This window comes from Columba livia, chromosome 5 (genome assembly GCF_036013475.1).
Source record: "Columba livia isolate bColLiv1 breed racing homer chromosome 5, bColLiv1.pat.W.v2, whole genome shotgun sequence".
NCBI classification, from domain to species: domain Eukaryota; kingdom Metazoa; phylum Chordata; class Aves; order Columbiformes; family Columbidae; genus Columba; species Columba livia.
The window spans coordinates 50,126,976-50,132,350 of NC_088606.1; positions in this window are offsets into that span (position 1 = coordinate 50,126,976).

Below are 5,375 nucleotides of genomic sequence, written 5' to 3' on the forward strand. Positions count from 1 at the left end.
GCCTGCTGCGTGAGGGGATGAGGGTGGGTGGGAAGGGGAGTGGATGTAGGGTGGGACCGGTCTCATCCCTCACTGGTGGGCTGCCCTGTGCTCCTGAATATGCTGCAAAGGGGATTTCCCTGGGATAGAGACTGGTGGAATTGACTGTAGCCATGTGTGGCCCATGGGGCTAGGCAAGGGATCTCTGTGTTCAAAGACACATGATGGCTGATACCTTGCTCTAGACTTGTGTTGACGCCTGGCCATTGCCCATGGCCAGGCTGATGCTGACCCAGCTGGGCTCTCCCAAATAATGCACTTTGAATTACTGTTGGCTTTTTACTGCCAAATAATTAGGGTGTAGATGATGCTCTCAAGTTCATACAGCATTTACCTTCCTTTTTTATTAGAGCATGAGTCTTGTTTTTTCTTAAATCATCTGACATCCCTTAGCTCTTTGTGCTACTGAAAGATGAAGTAACCTCTTGCCAAACCAGTTTTTCTCATCGCTTCCAAATCTCCTCTTGACTTTCTTCTTTGCTGAAGCTATGTCCTTTCCCCTGTCCCTTAACTGCATCCCCACTGGAAGCCAGAGCTGGCTCTGCTGCAGACTGCACTGGGACTGCAGAAGTGTAGAAGACTTATGTATTTACCCTGATTCGTGTTGTCATAGTCTCTCCCTTTTTTATTTTTGTCCTTGTGGAACTGCTGCAGCTAGAACTCGTGAGTGTTAAGTAAGTCATTGAGCTTATTTTAAAGAAGTAATTTAGACAGTTTGTTTGTTTGTTTGTTTGTTTGTTTCCTAGGGAAATGTTGAATTTCAGACCCATTCCTATCACTGTGAATGGAGTCAGTGTGGGGTTACCCTGGAAAAGTTCAGCCTGACTATCTTGGGAACAGCTTAGCAGCTGAAGCAATGTGAAGTGCTTGTAGGAAGGTGAGATTGTGCAGGGCATGTTATTTTTTTGAGTGGCTTGTGGTGGAGTGTCATATCAAGTGCTGGGGAAGTGACTGCCTCTGACAGGGCTTTGTTCCTTAAGGGACAGTACAACTGAAGAAAATTCCAAGTGAGTGATTCAGAAGGGATCGCCTGCCAAACTGAGACTTGGCTCTTTCACTCAAATAGTTTGGACATTGAGGCTTTGGAGTGAGAAGGTTGTAGGCTTGTAGCTATACCATCCTCACAGCTTGCCTGTCTCACGTTGTGGCTCACGAGTACAATTCTGCAGCTGGCAATAGCAGGAGCATGAGAAGTAGAAGTGAAGTTTGGAGCATTGGTACACAAGCAGCCTGCTTGGCACAGGCTACTTTTGTCTTGTCCCTCCAAAGACCAGAGCTAGTGGGTCTGTAGTAGTGCAGCATTCTGCCTTGTAAGGTACCACCTTCTCAGTGGTGGCCTGGTTGTGACTTGCTGTGCAGAAGCATAAATTCTGTTCTTCACAGGGTGAGAGACATAGCTTCCTGTGGGGATTGCATGTACTTAAATTTAAGTCCTCACACTGCCACAAAACCAGCTCCTTGTATCTTTTTCTGCAGTGTATCTAGCTGCATGAGGTGTCTTCTACCTTTCCTAGCACAAACAGTATGCAACTGGCCAAAGCAACCATGTGCTGTCTTTGCTGGGGAGCAGAACAGGGTATCTGAAGCTGATTACATAGGCTACATGTGGAATAGTGGTTTATAATAGATTCTCTTTTGCACCTTAGATTTAGAAAGAGAAAGTAACCCTGGAAGTTCTACTAATAGCTGGAGAAAATAGTGAATCTGCTTGTTCACATCTGTATAACCAGCATGGGTGAGGTGGTGGGTGCCTTCTCCTACCAGCACGATTGTGCACTGGAAATGGGTTTGAGTGTTTGTGGTAGAGACTGTGATAAACATCAGGACTTTTCTGTAGTGGCTATTGCAAGCTGGGAGGCAATAGACTGGGTAGCTGTGATGCTAACCAACTGTCTGGGAGATGCCAGTGCAAATACGAATTTGTGGCTTAGGCTGTCACCCCACTGCCCTTCCTGGATATAACCTACCTATGTAACACAAGGGCCTGCACAGCTTATGAAGCAGGCCTGCACTTACGCAGTCAGATTTAGTCTTAAGCTCCATGTAGTTAAGGCAGTTAGGGAACAGGGAAGTCACTATAAGAACAGAAAAAAATTGGAGGATTCTGAAATGAAAATAGGAATATTGGGTTGTAAAACAAGTCAATCTTGTGATTGTCTAAAGCCTGCAGAAAAAGCTTACTGCTAGATGGATATAACTGTAATCAAAATGAACCAGCAACCAGCTACTGTCAGTGGGAGCAGGATTAATTTGATGAAAACTGGAACTGAGGAAAGGTGCTTATTTTGTGGTTTGATGTGTGATTTCTTTTCTTCTACTGCTTTGGGCTGCCTTCTTTGTGGGAATGGCACATGAACAGCTCCTGAGTTTGTCAAATGCATGTCTCTTGTCCCTAATGCACACAGAGCAATTGGCGAGAACATGAAGATATTTAGTGGCACGTAATGAAGGCATTTCATCCAGAAGCAAAACATCTGTGAGTGGTAAAGCTGGATAAGAAAAATCTTGTGCTTAGAAGCTGCTGCCCTTTTGACTCTGCCTCGTTTGTGTTAATATACAGGTGGAGAAAATGACGCAACTATTTTTATTATCCCTTCTTCCTGGACTGGTAAAACCACCAAGTGATTATGTAAACCACTAAACTATGAAACAAAACTATCTTGGCAACAGAGCATGCTAAGAAATTGCAGGTTGGCACCCTTGTCCCCTGGATCTCCTCTCTCCTCAGATCTCCTCTGCATCAGAGCTGACTGGGCTGGTGCCACTGTCTTCCAGTGCTCTGATCCAGAAGGTTTGTTGGTTCTGGTCCATGTATTTCAAGAGACTAACCACAGTTTCTGGGAAAAGGCCTGAGTTTCATTCTCTGTTTCACCTCATCTGTCTCAGTTTATTACATTAACCTCTCAAAGATAATCTTTTGTACACTTCAAACTGTAACCACAAACCAAAGCCTGGCTTTAAATATAAAGGTCTAGCTCTTCAGGGGGGAAACTCCTGTTTTCCCTATGCTAATTTGCAGGGTGTGAACAGATACTGGGAAAGCACCACTCCGTATTAACAGTTTCTTTGCCTGTGTTTATTCCCCAAGTAATGCAATGGCTCTTCTGTGATATCTCGTTGGCTTTATACATTTAATCTCTTCTAAAGAAATTGCAGATCTGTCAAAAATACCTCAAACTACCCTCTTCCTTAAGAGGTTTCACGCATTTGCTTGAAATTCTTTCTGCTCATTCATCACAGATTGGAGAGGATGAAGAAAGTAGGGAAGATCTTCTTGCCCACTGATCCAGAAAAAAGGCTGCGGCTGCTTTTGAAGAATAGCTTTTTTTATTATGCAATACTGTCTTGTCTAGATCAGACCCTACTCCTTTGAAGTTCCTGGAAATCTCTTGGTAGGCTCTGAACTAGATATGGAGGGGTTTGCTGTGGTAGATAGCTGGAATTCTTCAAGCTTTTGTGCTAGGTGTACCTCATGGCTTGTGTTGTCCTGCGGGCAGCAGTTGCTGATTAACCTGTGCTTGTCAAGATCATAGAAACAAGGTAATAATCTGTAGCAAAATGTGTGGCTGAGCAGCTCAGTGGGTAGTTTCCAGGGCCTGTCTGCTCTCCATAGTTGAGAGGTCAGGTTCCTGGACCAAAAGTTGATCTTGCAGTCCATGTCCGATTGTTCTTATAGCATTCACTTGAACTCTGCGAGGGTCCCGACCCTTGCTGTTTCACTCTTTCTCATGAAGGGTCTGCTCATTCAGGAATCCACTTTTTTTTTTCCCTTCTTCCTGTGATACAGGTACTACTTGCTGCTTTTAACAAGGCTAATGGTGAACTTCTTGTGCATCTAACTAGCCCCTAACCTGTACAACACCGTAGAGTTGTTTTTTTGTTATGTACAACAGGCCATATCTATTACATGCTTTGTAAGCCACAATGTGTGTATGGTATGTTTGGTTTAGTTTGCTGACTGCCCTACTGTTAGTACTGTTGTAAGCTGATTTTCAAGGGATAGGAGAAAATACTTCTGACCACTATCTGTAGGACCTAGGAATTATTTTCTCGTGACTTTTTGGGGGGCTGTGTACCAGCAACACTCAGATCAGAGAATAAAAGAGGATCTGCTGTCTGACAGCCCTGGGGTATCCCTACTACTTCTTGCATATTCCCCAGAGTTTTTGTCAATTTTTAAAAATTAATCTAATAATTCACTCCTTCCTCTGAGAGAACTCTCACTTTCACCAAAGTGATTATGGGAGAAATACCTGATATTCTGTGCAAGTGTTTCCCTTAGGGGTCCATTTCTGCTAAACGCTTGCTAGATGTGGAGGGTGACGGGGCTGAGTGTTGCCAAAGTCAGAGGGCCTTGCCAAGAGTTTTCTTAAGCTTTGTTTCTGTCTTCCCCATAAATCAATGAGAGAATGGACCACCTCACCTGGCTGCCGTATTAGCCAGTTTGTTTGTGCCAAACACACTGTGTGCCTTTACAGTGGGCTCTGGCCTGAATACCCTCTGTGTCCCTGCAGTGAGTGCAGCAGGACTTGTTCCCCCCTCCTCTCCCTCCTGTCCCTTGTCTACCTGTGGGACATTCTCTGTCTCCAATCTGCAGGCAGCAACACTGGGGCAGTCCCTTAACTGCATCTATCTCATTGTGTGGATCCACATCAGCCCTCCTGCACAGGGAGGTCAATCCTCTAGTTACAGACCGAAGACTTAGAAATGTAACTTTGAAATAAATACCTCTTTCAGTTCAGGTTTTCTCTTGCTCTTGAAAACACCATCTAAAGCAGCTCTTTGAGATAAATGTGTCCTGGGACTCTGCTGCTGTTGCTGAGTTTGAGAAGATCCTTAAGCACACAATGCATGTGGAGGTCCTGTGGAAATTACTGGTGTCAGAGCAGCAACTAGACAGCAGCAATTACTGATGTCAGAGCAGCAATTAGCAGCAACAGCATACGCAAGTTATGTATTTACACAACAATGTCACCAAGTAGTGTTCACTGTCACTTTAAAAGTTCAGTATTAAATTGTTGATGCTTTTTTTCCTCCTGTTTCTTTTTTCTAATGTTTTGCTGAAGAAAATGTAACTATTTATTTTGGCAGAAATATACCTTCTAATAAAAACTTTCTCAATATATTTACCTGGCTGTGGTAGGTTGCTTGCCTTGCCATTTAAAGGTTTATTAAATATTATTTGAATGCACTGTATGATGTGGATTTGTTTTGCTGGGCCCTATCCTGTTCATCCCATTCAAAATTGTCTCAGGGTAAACATGCATCAGCATGCGATGAACGGGGCATTGACCCTGAACTGAAAAAAAGGTGCACTTTGGCCCAATTCTTACTTC